The sequence below is a fragment of the Symphalangus syndactylus genome, chromosome 8 (genome assembly GCF_028878055.3).
Source record: "Symphalangus syndactylus isolate Jambi chromosome 8, NHGRI_mSymSyn1-v2.1_pri, whole genome shotgun sequence".
Taxonomy (NCBI): domain Eukaryota; kingdom Metazoa; phylum Chordata; class Mammalia; order Primates; family Hylobatidae; genus Symphalangus; species Symphalangus syndactylus.
The window spans coordinates 17,926,994-17,943,506 of NC_072430.2; the positions used below are offsets into that span (position 1 = coordinate 17,926,994).

At 52.5% G+C, this 16,513-nt stretch overlaps 1 long non-coding RNA gene across 1 annotated transcript; it reads left to right on the forward strand.

Moving 5' to 3' along the window:
* Positions 1–820: 820 nt before the first annotated feature.
* LOC134737396 (uncharacterized) lies at positions 821–14,994 on the forward strand. Its single transcript, XR_010122277.1, has 3 exons — positions 821–963; positions 2,315–2,419; positions 14,686–14,994. It is a non-coding gene; the product is annotated as an uncharacterized lncRNA (long non-coding RNA).
* The last annotated feature ends 1,519 nt before the right edge of the window (positions 14,995–16,513 follow it).

Below are 16,513 nucleotides of genomic sequence, written 5' to 3' on the forward strand. Positions count from 1 at the left end.
CCAGCCCTAGTCACCCATGGGCCCGTCCCCTGCACGTGGACCCCCGCTTCTCTTTCGGGCCAGTATTATTTTGTATAACCTTTGGGCTGTTTCATCATCTGTCTCCTCAACCAAAGCTTGTTCCTTCTGGGCGTCTTCATGTTCCCTCCAGGGGCTCCCTGAGGCTCTGTCTGTCCTAAGCTGCTCATTCAGCACTTGAGGTCTTGGGCACCTCACTCCAAACTCAACTAGTCCCCCGACTGAATCTGTGTTCAGGCCCTGCCGTCCCAGAAGCTCTCAGTCTTGGGGAGCTGGATGCTTGCAGATGAACGGGAGGGGTAGAGTAGCAGGCTGTGGATGCTTTTCGCTGTCTGGGTGAGAGGGAGGTGGGGAAAAGGTTCCTGGAAGAGGGCACTGCCCTGAGCCTTGAAGGACCACAAAGTGTCTGTGAGGTGAATAAGGGGGGGTGGTTACAGCTCGTGAGGAAGAGGGAGTGGCTGGTGCAAAGGTGGGGAGAGGGCCCAGTGCATGAGACCTTCAAGGTGTTCAGCCTGTGAGAGCACAAAACCAATGTGTGTGGGCAGGGCTGAGGCCAGGAGGTGACCACACCTGCTCAGAGAGCACCTTATGCATGCTCCAAGGGTGCTGGAGTAACCTCATTATGCACAAGAGGCTCCTCCTCCCTCTGTGCCTGGACAGGGCTCAAATGAGGGTATTCGTGGAAGAACTACATTTCCCAGAACCCTCTACGTTCGGTGTAGCCACATGACTAGCTCTCACCAATGCGATGTTAAGGAGAAGGCAGGGACTCTTAAGAACCGAATCTTGATTACTCCTTTCTCTTCCACTATCTGCAAGCAGAGAAGTCTGAGGTCCCAGGGACTGGCAAAGCCACAGGATGAAAGGAACCTGAGGCTTTCCTTCACTACCTGCAGGAAAAGCACCTGCCGCAACAAGGAGCCCTTGCACTGAATGGTTGCATAAGTGAGAAGTGAAGTTCTATTGTGTTAAACCTCTGAAACTGTGGTTTTTATTTGTAACAGCAGCTGGCATTGCCTTGGGGTGGCGGGTCGGCGGGGGAGAAGTGGGTAAATTAGGGGCAGGAAAATCATTTGAGAAGTTGTTGGGGTGGGAGAAATGAGAGAGCCCAAAGAGATAGGTATGATGCAGGAGGTGCTCAGAAAGGGGGGCCCAGATGGCCCATGTGGGAGTGGCTTCTGGCTGACCGGAAGGTGCAGCAATTTCCTGAGACAGCAGAAGGAGGCAGTTTAGGATGGGTGGGGCTGTGGTGGTAAGTTTGGTCCTGGCCATGATGAGTTGGAGCAGCTGTGGACCACCTAGTGGAGAAGCCTGAGAAGCAGTAGATTGTCTGAAGCTCCAGCGAGAGGCAGCAGGAACTGGGGCTGGAACCACAGATTTGAGAGCTGGTGGGTGGCTGCTGAAGTAGCAAGTTCAGCCTTGGGCAAAATGCCTTGGACTTGATCTTGAAGGCGTTAAGGAGGCATTGGTGGGTTTTGAGCCAGGAGTGCTGCGACTGGATTTGCATTTGGGGAAGTTCATTCTCCAGGAGGAGGAGGAGGCTGTAGCAGACGGGGTGAGCATAGAGGCAGAGAGGGCTGAGGACCCTGCTGCTGTAGCCCAGGAGGAAAGACGGTGATGTGGCTGTGGGCTGGGAAGAAGGGGCGGAGGTGGAGAAATGAAGGAGGGGAAATTCACTCCTGAGACCTGGCTTTGTTGGCTGGGGGAAGGCTGGAAAGGGCGGGAAGGAGTCAGGATAGAGAGGGGGCTTTGCTGCACACAGACCGCTGGGTTTAATCCCTGGGAGAAGGCCTTTCTGCACAGAGCCCATTCTAATACCCTATAGGTGTTTATTGAAAATGGGTTCTTAAGGGCACTCTGGCAGAGCACAGCTGTTAGTACATGTCATACTTAAAGCAATTTATTCCTCCCTCCAAATCATAAAAGTTTGCTCGTTTCACGTGGGGAGAGCAGCACATTGGCATTTTGTTGCCCTAATGGGTAATTACTCTCCAGCGACTGATGGGGGCCATATTTTCTGAACTAAAAAAGCGATGCTTCCGGGCTCTGTCTATTGGAAACAGCAACACGAGCTCAGCTACGGTTTTTAACTCTCCAGCCATTGACTATTAATTTTTCTGACTCCGTATTGATTTTCCGTCCTGTGGTTGGGGGCAGGGTTTGGTGTGAGATACAGAACCTGTTCCCTGGGCGATTCGGTCACCCTTCAGCCCCTGAGTGAGGAGGGGTCCTGCCATGTCATTGATGGGGCCACAGTCACCTCCCCACCTCTCCGACAGTGTATTTCTTCATCCAGGTAACTACCCACCTTCTATTACATGCCTGGCACGTGCTAACCAAGCTTTACCTCTGAGGAGCTCACAAACCAACATTCCTCTGGAGGAGGCGGCAGGTTTTGATGGTAGGTGATGAGTTTCTTTTATTCAATGCCTGGGGTTTCCTACTGGCCCCCATTATGTTGCCTGGAAGATGGGGGCTCTTGTGAAGCAACAGCAGGATCCTACTGGCCATTCTCCAGCTGCCTAATCCCTCCATGTCTCAGTGTTCTCATCTGTCAAATGGAGTCGCTCATCCCGCTCAACCCTCCCCCGACAGGGGTTACTTGCATGGCCTTCCTGTTGGCTTCCTGCCCACTCTTTCCTGACCCCAAACCCTCTGCAGGCCAGGCTCCCCGCTGGCCCCTCTGGACTTGGATTTGGCTGCAGCCTGTTGCTTCTCCATCTTCAGGACCCCAATCCCCTACCTGCACCACAGTGGGCTGCCAGCCACCTCCTGGGCCCATCCAGGGACCACTCCCCTGCAGAGCTGCCATGTACATTGCCTGCATTTGTGTGCCTGAGACCTATACTCCCCGCTTCCCAAGAGACTGCAAGCACCATGAGGACATCTTTGTTTGTTTGTTTTGTTTTGAGAAGGAGTCTTGCTCTGTTGCCCTGGCTGGAGTGCAGTGGCGCGATCTTGGCTCACTGCAACCTCCGCCTCCTGGATTCAAGTGATTCTCCTGCTTCAGCCTCCTGAGTAGCTGGGATTACAGGCACATATCACCATGTCTGGCTAATTTTTGTATTTTTAGTAGAGACGGGGTTTCACTATGTTGGCCAGGTTGGTCTCAAACTCCGACCTCCTGATCCGCCCACCTCGGCCTCCCAAAGTGCTGGGATTACAGGCATTAGCCACTGTGCCAGGCTGAAGACAGTCTTTAATCACCACGGTCTGTGCAGCACCTGGCACAGTTCCTGGCCCACGGCAGGTCCTCTGTAAAGAGTGTGAGATGTGGATCACACACCTCCAACGTTCTCCTGGTATTGCTTGGGTTTGGAGCCTTTTCTGGGTCACAGAACACTTTAAGAAATTGACTAAAGCCACTCCAGGAAAGTGGGTATGGGCACAATCTCACACAGAGATGCTAGTTTCTTCTGAGGCTGCCTGCAGCCCCGATCTAAGAGCTCTAGGCTGCACTCAGCCCCGCTGACATTCTCTCCAACCTTTAAGGCCCAGCTCATGTCCAAATGGGAGGGAGCACTGCCTTGGCCCTGCAGAATGATGCTGTTGGAGGAAAGGAGGCAGAGCAGAGTGAGGGGCAGGCAGGGAAGAAAGAGAAGATCACAAGAGAGCACAGAAGTGGGGCCATTCCAGTACGGCGGTGAAAGTGACAGAGACGCTTTGCGGGAGGTCAGGGCCGTGCCTTTGCTTGATGATAAAGGACTGAATCCATGCTGACCTGAACTTGCTTAATTCCTGGGCTTTGCTCTGAGCCCAGGTTTTAAACCTTACCCTTCTGAGAACAAAATTCAGAGGGCAGAATCTTGCCATTTTTAACTTCAGATTCAAAGGAACCACTTCAGGAGGAAACAGGCAGAAAAGAGCCTCAGACATCATTCGGCCAAGCTGCTCTTGATCAGCTGAAGACAGTGTGACCCCAAAATGGGAAAGGGACCGCCAAGGTCAGATGGTGAGGCAGAGAAAAGATGTGGCCCATATTCCCCACTCCAGGTGCAGCGGGAGGACGTTCTGCCAGCAGCAGCGTCCAAGGAGAATGGCAGAAGCTGAGGTGCCCTGTGGAGGCTGCTCAGCTGGAACTCTCTAAAGGGGCCTGCCCCTCCACTTTGCCTAATGTGCTGTGAGGCATGACTGGAGTCCAGTGGGATCCACTGGGTCCGGATATCTGTGGATGGTAATATTATCCTGGGGACCAGCTCTCAACCTGGGGATTCAGCAGTCCTGGGGTGGAGCATGATGGAACCCGCACCCTAGAACAAGAATGTCTTGCAGGCATGACAGGCTCGAAAGGGGGTTGAGGGGGCTCGAACAAAGGTACTTGTCTGTCCCCCTGAGGAGCCGGTGAGGCCTGCAGAAACTGCTCTGGGCCTATGCTGATCAGCTGCTGTGGATTTGGCCTTGATCTCTCCCAGGTCCCCAGCCTTGCAACCCCAGGCCCTCCATACTGAGTCCTCTCTGCTTCTGCCTTTGCACACAGCAGTATCAGAACCCAGGAGGCAGGGCCTGAACTCTGCTGCAGCTCCCTGCCTCTTGGCTCTTTCTGCTGTGCTCAGGGCCGTGGCGTCTGTGTCCTCCCTTTGACTACAAGAGGCATTTATTTGATTTCCTGCTTGGGAGTTCCCTCTGGAAATACATCCTCTGCTGAGTACAAACAGGGCCGCCATGCCACTTCCTGTGTAACACCTGGAAACGTCACTCCTGAGAACAGCAGCCCTGGAGTAGCTCAGGGCCTGTGCCTCACTTCATGTCCAACATTGTGCCGGCTGTACTGTGGGCCGTAACCTGCACCCATGTGTGAGTGGTTTGAGCAGTGATGCCTGGCCTTGGAAAGCCTGAGGGCTGGGGCGTGTTTCAGGTGTGCCCTCCCACCCCGGGGCAAGGGAAGAGTGGCGGAGGGAGGCGGCATGGCACCTGCAGGAGACAGGATGTTCTGCAGACATCTGGATGGGTCTGGCTGGGAGGCGGAGTGGCTAACAGCCGGTGTCCTTCCCTGATTGAAATCGTGTGCAGTCTTGTGGGGCTCCTGGGAAATGCCGTCCTATCTGACTGTGGGTCTCCCTCCCCACCCCCACCGGCTTTCTTCCAAGAAGCCTGTTTTGTAACAGTTGGCCCTGGCTCTCCCGTTCTCGCCTGGAGAGGAGACTGTCATTCTTGAAACGGGGCCTCATAAACCTGTAGCTGAGACAGGACATGTTTTTCACTGGAGCGCTGAGCGCAGAGGGTGGGCGGGGAGGCCTCACTGGTGACGGGGAGATCCACTTTCCCTAGAGAGAAGTCACTTCGTAGAGAGATGGGGGAGAACGTGCCTTGAGGAGGAAATTCTTCAACTCAGCTGCCACTTCTGGTGACGGCAAAGGCCACTGTTGGCGTCTCCCTTGTTCTTGGTGTGAACATACTCTTGTGGGAGAAATGTGACAAGTTCTTTTTCCCTCCCAAGACTTCTCATGCAAATGGAGCCGTGATCATAGTCAGATGCTCCCCAAATAAGGAACCGCTTTGCGAGGAAACAGAGGGAGAAAGCAGAACACAGAGGGGGTTTCACAGCACTCACAACTCTGCTGTCCTGCCCCCAAGAAACAGGCCTCATTCCACCCCCTGCCCCCACCCGACTGTGATTCCCTGCCTTGGCTCTTCCCTACAAAAATGAGTAAGGACTTTTACTTCTGACTGCAGGCATGGGAGGGAAGACTCAGACGTTGTGGGAACTCTGTCTCCCTCCGTCTCTCTCAGAAACACCCAGAGTGGAGCGAGAGCTGTGACCAGGAGACTCCTGCGATGGGGCTCAAGAGCTCCCAAATCTGAGAGGTGCTGGGAGCGTGCCCTGTGGCTGGGGAAAGAGGGGTACCTGAGTCACGGCCTTATGACGATGCTTTGATTTTATTTTTCTGAAGAAAAGAAAAAGTGGGTGAGAGCAGAGCACAGCAGATTCCCTACCGCCCAGAGTGACACAGCTCCCTGGGCCTCTGTTTCCCCGTCTTTAACGGGACCAACCCCAGTGCCCCTTTGCCTCTCAGGATGGCCATCAGGATAGAAACAGGTCATGACATGAGGCAGCATCTTGTGTCATGCTTCTCAGATATTGATGCTACCTCTGAGTTCTCCGTGCAGCTTTGAAGATACGGATTCCAAAGCCCGGAGGTTTTGCCCTTACCTAGGTTCATTCTGATGCCACAGGTCTGTGGCAAATTTGGAGGGCTAAGGCCTTCATTTCTCGAACAGAAAACAAGGTCCAGAGAGGGAATGGGACTTGACTGAAGGGACTCTGTAAGGCAGAGATGGGCCTAGGATTTGAACTTTCTTATTCTTGTCCGTTTTTAGGGCCCCAAGTTTTCACATATTTCACACACCCTCATGGGCTTGCTCAGGAAAAGGGGAAGGAATTCACATCTGCTCTGCACTTGCAGGGTGTTAGGTCTGAGCTGGCACAACCCTAGAACACAGAGCCTAGGATTATCCCATTTTGTAGAGAAAAGTAAGGCTCAAACAGAACAAGTGACTTAGGCCCGTAAGTATATGGCTGGGATTCAGAGCCGGGTCTTCCTGACTCCAGCTCCCTGGGGGTCAGACCGTAGAGCGTGAGGAACCAGCAGTTCTTAGCATCTTTCCCCATATGCCCTGGTACCAAGCAGAGTGGCCATATGCTGGTGGCAGTTTCATTTCTGGAGGACCCAATCCCTCCTCTAGCCTGCCGATTCCTTGGAATGAACTCACTCCCGCTGCTGGCCCTGTTGAGGAGTTTGGTGCGGGGATGCTGGTGGTGGTGAGAGAGGGGGACAGTCACAGGTTCCCATCTGAAGCCTTGCTGTCAGCTGTTTCCTCCCCCGCAGTGTGGAGGCTGCAGCAGGACTGAACATCCCTGCATGGCCAGGCGTTCCCAGGCCGCCTGAAACCCCAGACTTAGAACGAGAAGGCAAGGCTGGCTGCTCCTGACACTTCCTCTGGTCCTCTCTGTCCTCCCTGGGCTCAGACCCCCAACCTTGCAAGGGGACAATGCCCCCTCCCCAGCCCATTCCTGCTGAGCAGCCGTCAAGACTGAGAACCAAGGGCCATGGAGTGCCCAGTTCTCCACACCTCCTCTCCTGGACAAGGCTCCCCTTCCCAGCAGCTCCCATGGGCAGCCCTCCAGCCTCTGCCTGCACACTTTCCATGACTGGGAACTCACTACTTCCCAAGGTAGTCAGTGACATTTCTGGGTACTTTAGATTGTTACAATGTTCTCATTTGCAATTTTTTTTTTTTTTTTGAGATGGAATCTGTCTGTTACCCAGGCTGGAGTGTGGTGGCATGATCTCATCTCACTGCAACCTCCATCTCCTGGGCTCAAGCAATTCTCTTGCCTCAGCCTCCAAAGTAGCTGGGACTATAGGTGCGTGCTACCATGCCCGGCTAATTTTGGTATTTTTAGTAGAGACAGGGTTTCACCATGTTGGTCAGGCTGGTCTCAAACTCTTGGCCTCCAGTGATCTGCCTGCCTCAGCCTCTCAAAGTGATGGGATTACAGGCGTGAGCCACCATGATTGGTCACAATTTTTTATATACCTTAAGTATTGTATATATAAATATATACACATTACATGTTACACATATAAAAATCATATGTCTAAATGTGTATGTGCATCATATATAAATTATATAGTACATTATATAAAATATTATTATTGATTTGTTGTCAATATCCCACTCATGTATTCAAATGTGCCTGCAAGAGGCTGGGAGTGGTGGCTCACACTTGTAATCCCAGGCTGAGGCAGGTAGATCACCTGAGGTCAGGAGTTCGAGACCAGCCTCGCCGACATGGTGAAACCCCGTCTCTACTAAAAATATAGAAATTAGCCAGGCATGGTGGCTGGTGTCTGTAATCCCAGCTACTCAGAAGGCTGAGGCAGGAGAATCGCTTGAAACCAGGAGGTGGAGGTTGTAGTGAGCCGAGATCATGCCACTGCACTCTAACCTGAGTGACAGAGTGAGACTCCGTCAAAAAAAAAAAAAAAAAGTGCCTGCAGGAGGCACACAGAGATGTATACAAACACGATCTCTGCTCCTTCATCCTGTCAGCCGCATGGGCACCTTCACATCCCCTGCTCTCCTTCCTAGGCTAGGTGTTAACAATGACTTCTTTAATTTTGCCAATCTTATAGACAAAAAAAGGGGCATCTCCTTCCATGTGGCCAAGGAGTTATTTCTAGAGGTTTCTTTTGGTTATTGTTATGCGGAATGGGCTTTGGGCTCTTTCTTTTCTTTTCTTTCTTTCTCTTTCTCTCTCTCTCTCTCTCTCTGTCTCCTCCCTCTCTCCCTCTCTCTCTCCCTCTCTCTGGGACTACAGGCACCTGCCACCACACCCAGCTAATCTTTTTTTTTTTTTTTGTATTTTTAGTAGAGATGGCGTTTCACTATGTTGGCCAGGCTGGTCTCGAACTACTGACCTTGTGATCCGCCCACCTCAGCCTTCCAAAGTGCTGGGATTACAGGCATGAGCCACCACGCCCAGCTGGGCACTGCTCTTTCTTGGGGAGAGGGACAATGAGCACAGGAGCAAGGGGGTGATAGCTGAGCATCCACTGAGCCCCTGTTATAAGGAACAGAGAGATGGCAAGAGGAGGGGGAGGGAGGAGACCAGAGGAGGAGCCAGGGCAGGAGAGGGGTTGGGGAGGGGAAGGCACCGTCTTTCCCCTCCAGTTCCCAGGCCCACGCTTCTGCCATGATTGTCTCCCGCTCTCAACAGCCACTGAGTCCTGCTTCTTTACTATTTTCCTGCTATTCCCTCACTGAGCCCTTCTAAGATTCCTGTGAGGTAGATTTTATTATCTCCATTTTACAGATTAGGAAACCGAGGCTCTGAGAGGTAAAAAGATGCATCAACTAGCTAGCAAGGGGTTGAGCCTGGATTTGAACCCGAGGCTCCTGGACTCTCATCCTATCATGGTAGAGACAAAGAAAGGAGCAGATGGGAGAGATCCTGACAGGGAAGAGAGACCTGGAGAAATAAAGACAAAGTTAAATGGAGAAAAGCCAGAGATAGAAGCAGAGACATGCCAGCAAGAGGAGAGAGGGAAGATGGAGCAGGAAGAATAGATGCTCTTTCCGAGAGAGAGGGAGGGAGAGTGACACAGACAGATGTGCAAGTCAGCGGAAAAGTGGGGATGAAGTCGAGAGAGGCAAGAGAGCACGGAGGCCAGACTAGAGGTAGGGCCAGGAAGGGAGGTGCCGAGCAGGGGTTGTCCCAGGGCAGGCCCTGCGTTTCTCGCTCCAGCTCTGGCCAGCTCCTCTGCAGCCATCTCTGATCTCTCTGCAGCATCCCAAGCTCCGTGCGTGACAGCCTCATAGAGAGGATGCTGCCTGGAATAGACGCTGGAGGAGCAGGGAAGGAGGCTGGATGGAGCTCCAGGGAGCCAGGTCCAGTACTGCACAAGGGGACCCGCCTCCCTAGACAGGCCTCATGGTCTCAGGAGGCCTCAGAGGAGGTCGCACAGGCAGGGAAGCAAGGCCCAGAGATGGGAGGGGCTTGACTGGAGGAACAGGAAGGAAGGGACAATGACTGCATCTCTCGGGCAGGCTTCGGTGTCGGGGTGGAATGCGAACAGCCAGTCAACAGCAAAATCCACCAACTCCAGTACATCCCTTCATCTCCCTTCCCGCTCAAGCTCCCAATCGGAACACCCCACTGTGCCGCAGATAGTCGGTAAAGCCCAACCCGAGAGAGTAGGAGCTGAGATCAATGAGCACTAGGCGAGGAGGCAGCAGCCTGGATCCTGGCTCTCCTCCACCCACCTGAGCCTCCAGGGCAAGGAGGAACTGCGGACACTTGTCTTAAAGGCTGGCACAGGGCTCAGGAGGACAGATGTAAAGGCACATGGCTGTAGGTCCCCAGCCTGTGCTGGATTTGCCTTTTCCTCTTCCCCCAGATGTCCTCGTCTGTGAAATGGGTTAGCTTGGCCGCATGGGTTTTTCAGCTGCTGCTAGCTCTGACCTCTGGTGATTTGATTGACACCAGTGGCTTTGCTAGACCAATTTGGCCAGTGGGCGCAGGGCATTGTCTTCATTGGCAGGCAGAGAACTTAATCTCTGATATTTCTCCTCGTTAAAATTCAGCTTCATTAAGCACAAAACAGCTTGGAGGGGCTCGGGACTTTCCGCCCAAGGGGTTTGGGAATGGATGGAAAGGAGCGAGAGGAGGAGAGGGGGAGTCTCCTCCAGGGTTCACTGTTGAGGGAGTCTCGGTTTCGACCTGCTCTCTTGATTCTTAGTAATGATGTTCCTAGTGGCGCTTCCTGGCACAACACAGCCTCCCTCTCCAATCACACTCACAACACACTCGCACACCAGACACACTTGCACACACTGCTGTACCACACAACAGACATACTTTCACACACTGATGTACACCAAACACATACTTTCACAAATACATTCTTATGTTCATGCACCCGTGCACACACACCAGACACACTCTCACACACTGATGTGCACTTAAATACACACTCTCACAAGTGTCTTCATACATGTGTGCACATGCACACATACATACACACCGTGTGGAAGAGAAAGCGTGTCTGGCTTCACAGGCTATCAGAGACAAAGTTTCTGTTTATCTTGGAACTGGCTCCAGTGAGCAAATTCTCTCCCCCTTGGAGCAGCCCTGGCATTCCTGTCTTGCTTACTGGGAGGAAGGGAGCGAAGGATGAATTTCCTATCCTGTAATGGGTGTGTGGGGGGACTGGAAGGCAAGTTGCAACAGCAAGTGTGAGCGCAAGTGTGTGTGCGTCCCGCTAGCTGGGTGGCTGGAGTTGGCAGGGACCGACAGCAAGACTGATGCGCCGCTGGAGGTCTTTGTTGATCCTTTCCACATTAGGAAACAGTGTTCTTAAGGTTGATTTTGTAAGCTCAGGTTTCTCCTCCTTTCACTTGTTGATTGTACTGCCAAGGCAGTGTGCCAGAGAGAGAATCCCTCATCTATCCAAGGAGAGAGAGAGCCTGAACTGCTTCCTCAGAAGCAGGCTTAGAATACCAAAGCAGGACCGTACAGCAAAGCTGCCTTGTCAGTGAGTACCCAGCTTAGGAGCAGTAATGACATTCGTTATGCATAGGGTCTCTCTTTCTCTCTGGGTCTGTAGCACCAATGTCAAGAGCACAGAACTCACCACTAGATGACCTGGCTTCATACCCCTGATCTGTCACTCACCAGGTGCAAAATCCTGGGCAAGGTACTTAGTTCTTTGCGTCTCAGTTTCCTCATCTGCAAAGCAGGGATGGGAGCATTAGAGCCAACCACAGAAGCATTTGCGAGGACTATCCAAGGTAACGAACGGAAAATACAGAGAGAAGTGTCCAGCCTGTGACGAGCCCTAGTAACTGTTGGCTATTATTATTCCCCTATGCCTGGTTTTATGCTAAACCATTTCCAGACATTCTCCCTGTAGGATGCTTTGAAGGGCATTCTGCAGTTATTCCCATGAAGATTGTGTGTGTTGAATGACTTGCTCAAGGCCATTCAACTGGTTGGTGGCAGAGCAGGGACTGGAACTCACTGAAGCCAGTGAGCTCTCCTGTGGGGTGGGGGTGGTCTCCCCTTTCCTGCAGGGTCTTAGCTAGGGATGCTCACCACCTTTACGTTGTGGGCCAGAGGGAGGACAGTAGTCAGTGGCCTTTGAAGCTCACTCAGCTCCACATAAGTGGGAGGTGAGACCTGGGAGGCATTCTTCCAGGTGGTGGTAGGGAGCTCCTCGTGGTGGAAGGTAATCAATGAATAGATTCACACGCATTTGAAATGGATGATCTTTCAGTGCTAGTCATGCCATGCAGCACAGCAGTTATGTTCTGAGGATGCAGGGGTGAGGGCCTGCTAACTGAATTTCTCGAGTGGTGTGAGGGTAATGAGCTTATGTAAAACCAGTGGACCAAAAATACAGACTAAGAAAACCCCAAGGCCGCACGATTAGTAATAGGGAACAAACATGCTATTTTCCCTCATTTTTTTTTCTTGATGTTGCCATGAAGGGTTTCCTCTCATTCATCAGAAATAAAAGCCCTATGACAGTCGGACTTCCTCAGGGCCCGCACTGGCAGCCATGGAGTGGGCTGGAGGGGAGCTGGGGCCCAGAGACTCCTGAGTTCTAGGACTGCCTCTGCCTTGCTGGATTTGAACCCAGCTGGTCTGGCTGAATTCATAGCCTGTGCGGTTAACTCCACAGCACTCTGCACCTCCAGTTATGACGCAGAGGGTTCTGGGGGAGTCAGAGCTATTCAAGAATGGTGGGTGGGTACAGGGCCCTGGGGCTGGGCTGGGCTTACTGTGTGAGGGACCATAGAGAGACCTGTTTTCCCTTCTGTTTTTGTCCCAGCCCACCCTCTGCTGCGGCCTGTCAAGGCCACCTGTGTGACTCTTTGGCAGGCTCTGTGGGTGGTGTGGACAGTGCCGTCATCCTGCTTGGCTGCAGGTTTGGCCATCCTCCATGGATTTTCCATGGCCCATTTGCTTTTCGTTTGCTTTGGGGGGCTGATGGTTTGCACACCTGCCAGGCAGTTCTCCCCAAGGGGTCTTGGAGAGCCTGGCCCGCAGAACTGAGTGCCATAGCTCTGAAGGCAGCCCAGCCTACTTGAACCTTGGATCCTGGGATCCAGAGCCATTCATGAGTCATGTTGTTTCTGTAGTGAATCTTTGCCCACTTCTCGTGAGGACAGCCTATCCAGGTCCTGTGGGACAGCAGGATTTAATGCCCAGAAGTAGAAAGAGTAGGCTGGGCATCAGGGGGCCAAGGCTAGGATCTCTGTGCCCCTTCCTGGCTGCAGCACTGTGGGCAAGTTGCCATCCCTCTCTGAGTCAGGGTTTTCTCACCTGTATCTTAGAAATGATCACTTCCTTCCCTTACTGGAGCACCTAGATGTTGTAAGAATAAAACGAGATAACATAGAGGTGAGAAAACTCAGTAGGTATCAATCACAGACCTACTATATACGTGGTACTCACTGACCGTGTTGTACATGATCACGATTCAAAGAAAACCAATGAATTAATCAACCAATGACCTACCAACTAATCAACCTACTGACGAACTTACTAACAGACTGACCAAACAACCAACCAATCAACCAATAAACGAATTTACCTCCCAACCAACCAAACAGTGGAGCTTAGCATCTTGTTGAGAAAAGACCTACATTGAAAAATCCCACAGAGAAACACTGAGCACACTTGCTCGGATGGAGAGGACACACCACCATGACAGCCTCTGGAGGGGCAGGAATGGGAGCCGTGGGGCAGGGTCCCGGTTCAGGGATTTTTCAGGCGCTACCACTCCTCTCCTTCCCCACGGCTCCCAGCCGCACCCAGGCTCTGGCTCCTGGATGCATTCCCAGGGCCTCCACCTGGAACCTCGCAGCAGCCTCCTCATTGCAGTCTCTCCTTGGACACACTGTGGCCAAAATGTCTCTTTTCTGAAGAGTGATGTGACTACGTCATTTCTCTGTTTAAAACCCCTTACGGGCTGCTCCCGTGTTCTCAGCCCGGAGAAGCAGACCCTGCCACATTTCCAGAAGCATCCACCTTACTCACTGGGAAGTGATTGAAAGCGTTATTTCTATAATAAAACAAGTGCAGGTAGAGAACGGGGCTGGACACACTTGCAGGGGCGTGGCTACTCCGGGCTGCATGTCCAGCCTCTGGAGGCTTGCCTTGGTCTGCCATTGAAGGGACTCTGGTGGGGAGCACGGGAAGTGCTGCTCCTCCTGGTGGAAGGAAGCTCCCTTTCCACCTTCTGCTGCAGTGGCTCAGACCATCTCTTTGCCAACCTACAGCCTGGCAGTGCCCAGGGCAGCATTTCCCACCTGTGGGCACCGCTGGCCCACTCGCCTTTCGGGGTGGCCTCTCCAATGTGGCTCCTTAAGGCCGAGACCATGATTTGTCTTCCTCGGCACCTCCAAGGCCTGGCCCAGGGGCTGACCCAGCGAGGGCCCTGGGAGGGTAGGTCCATAAAATGAGAGATGCCCACAGTGGGGTCTGGGGCAGGGAAGAGAACAAAGGCAGCAGCATGAGGCTCAGTCATGCCCTGCCTGCCCTCTGCTCCTCCTTCTCCTGAGTGGGCTGCTCCCCAGGAGGCGTCCCCCATGGGCTTGGTGGGGGCCTGGATGCATCTACAAGGAAATAGGAGTTTCATTTCAGGGTGCTCTTGGCCTGTTGGCCCTATTCTTAGAGGCAGAAGTGGAGGAGGGGAAGGTGCATGGGCTTGGGACCCTGCAGCTGCAGGTTCAAATCCCAGTTCCTTCACTTAATAGTTGCGTGACCTCTGGAAAGCTATTCCTACTATTTTAGTTTTCTCATGTGTAAAATGAGAATAGTTACAGCCTCCCACTCATAAAGTGACCATGGTCAAGTAAATCATTGTGGTGTCCAGGCACAGCCATTGCTTTCCTGGAGGCTCTCCAGTTGAATGGGGGGAGGGGCTGGAAGGTGGGCTTCCTTGCAGCTCTGCTAGCTGCTCATTGGAAGATACAGCTCTAAGGTGGGGATTGGAGGGGATTTTTGGTTGTTCCATATCTCCAAACGCCGTTATCTCCAAAGTACCACATTTTATTTAACTTCAGAAAATTTGCAACCATCATCTGTCCGGTTGGTGTCACAAGCTTCTCACTTGCTACTTCTCGCTCTCTCTCTTTTTTTTTTTTTTTCCAAAGAAACACACCCACCAAGAAAAATGCTGTGACAAGTTGTGAGGTTGGAAGTTTCAACAGAAGTATCGAGGTCTAATAGATCCTGCCCTCTTAAGTTAAGTCCCCGGAACGTGATGCCGATGCAGATTTTCAAGGGAAACGGATCCGGGCTTTTAAAACTCTCTACTCACAATGAGAATATAAAAAGATGGGTCTGGGAGAATAAAGGGAGAGATTTTGGGGGATGATTCCTTGGGAAGAACTGTACCCAGCCCTTTCGCTAGCAGGTTGGGGGGGCGTGAAGAGATCCCTCCTCCACCTCATCCAAGTTGCTGTAAAAGACATGATTTCATTCTTTTTTATGGCTGAATAGTATTCCATGTTATCTGTATACCCGGTTTTCTTTATCCACTCGTCGGTTAATGGGCACTTAGATTGGTTCCACTTCTTTTCAATTGCCCCCACCAAATTTAGTAGGAGGTGCGTCCTGCCTGTCCCTTTCAGGGTGGACACAGGGCACCTGAGCTGGCCACATTGACGTGGCCTCTACTTGCAGAGGTGTATGTCCCATGGACCCTGTGTGAGCTCAGCACAGTGAGGGGGCCAGCCCTGCTCCAAGGCTCCCCTGTCCTGCAGGGAAGGGTGGGAATAGGACCTGCCTGGGGGGCAGTCGGCCAAGGGCAGGGGAAGAGGAAAGGGGACGGGAAGGTGAAGCAGACTCCCTGCCCTGGCTGATCTGATCTCAGGGCCAGCAGGCCCTGTGCAGGACGGGAAAAGATTTCATTTTAAATCACGTTGGAAGTTTTGATGATGACAAGATATAAGATGCTTTTAGTTGCTGAGGTGACAGTGTCTGGCAGCTTAAGGTGATGACAGAGCTTTTTTTTTTTTTTTTTTTTTTGGCAGAGTCTCGCTCTGTTGCCCAGGTTGGATTGCAATGGTGTGGTCTCGGCTCGCTGCAAGCTCTGCCTCCCAGGTTCAAATGATTCTCCTGTCTCAGCCTCCCGAGTAGCTGGGATTACAGGCACTCACCACCACGCCCGGCTAATTTTTTTTGAATTTTTAGTAGAGACTGGGTTTCACCATGTTGGCAGGGCTGGTCCCTGCGCAAGGATGACATACAAATTCATGAAGTGTTCCATATTTTTTTTGGCTGGGTGTGGTGGCTCACACCTGTAATCCCAACATTTTGGGAGGCCAAGGCCAGTAGATCACTTGAGGTCAGGAGTTCGATGACAGAACTTTTACTGCCTGAGTGATCTAAAGAGTCCTGAGCCCTCTGGGACTGTGGGGGAGTCCAGGGCAGGGGGAAACTCTTCACGGGATACATTTTAAAGAAACAGTAGGAGACAAAATAGAGCCGCCTCGTGGTTGAATTCTGTGAATCCAGCTTGGTCGAGACATCAGCTCACAGACGAAACCAGGGAAGGGAAGGAGGCTGATGCCCTGGCCTGGGACAGCTCCCTTCCTTTTTGGAACCTGGTCTTCCCTGACTGTGAGATGAGACCCCTCACCTAGGGGTCTGCATTGCCCCATCTCGGTGCCAGGTATCTGCCCCACCCCATTTCCCTTACCTCCTAAACTCCTCTGGCTTCAAAGAAACTTAGGTCATGGCTGGGTGCAGTGGCTCACGCCTGCAATCCCAGCACTTTGGGAGGCCGAGGTGGGTGGATCACTTGAGGCCTGGGTCCTGACTAGGTGTGCATGGCAGCGACCTCCCCGCAACCTGCCCTGGGCAGGGTCTGAGGAAGCAGTGTGCACTCTGAGGTCCCCAGTCTCTGGTAGTCTCCATTCTACTCTCAACTTCTCTGAGTTTGAGACCAGGCTGGCCAACCTGGCGAAACTCTGTCTC